We start from the raw sequence: 528 nt of genomic DNA on the forward strand, positions 1-528 counted from the left end.
CCCCTAAAAATATATATATTTTTTAGAAAAGATATTTTTTCAGTTGAGGGGGGAGGGAGGAAAGAGCAAGGCATTCACTGGGGGTGTGCCTGTGCATGTGTGAGGGACCGGGACAACTGCCTTGACTCTCAGAAATAAGGTTTGCCAGGCAATTTGCACGTGATTAAGAGGCAGGGAGCTGGAGAGGCAACCCCCGGCCCGGACGTCCCTGCGGGGGAGCCCCACTCCTCGGTGGCTGCCTTCGTCCTCTCCGGCCAGGTGCGAGGAGGGCGGGTGATCTCTGTTTTCTGGGCAGGGACTGCAGGGGTTGGGGACCGAGTTTCGGAGCTCGGGACGTTTCGGGAGGAGGCAGGGGTGCGGGGCAGCTCCCCACCGCTCCTCGTCGGAGGCCTGCAGCGTTCCGGCCCCGCGGGACCGTGCGCAGACCGTGGGAAGGAGCATCGGGGTGCAGTTTTGCACCTCCCGTCCACGTAGATTGGGCATGCATTCAGGGGGTACACATAAATCCTCGCGTCGTGGCTCTGCTAC

This window comes from Mesitornis unicolor, unplaced genomic scaffold, assembly GCF_000695765.1.
Source record: "Mesitornis unicolor isolate BGI_N332 unplaced genomic scaffold, ASM69576v1 scaffold21912, whole genome shotgun sequence".
Classification (NCBI taxonomy): domain Eukaryota; kingdom Metazoa; phylum Chordata; class Aves; order Mesitornithiformes; family Mesitornithidae; genus Mesitornis; species Mesitornis unicolor.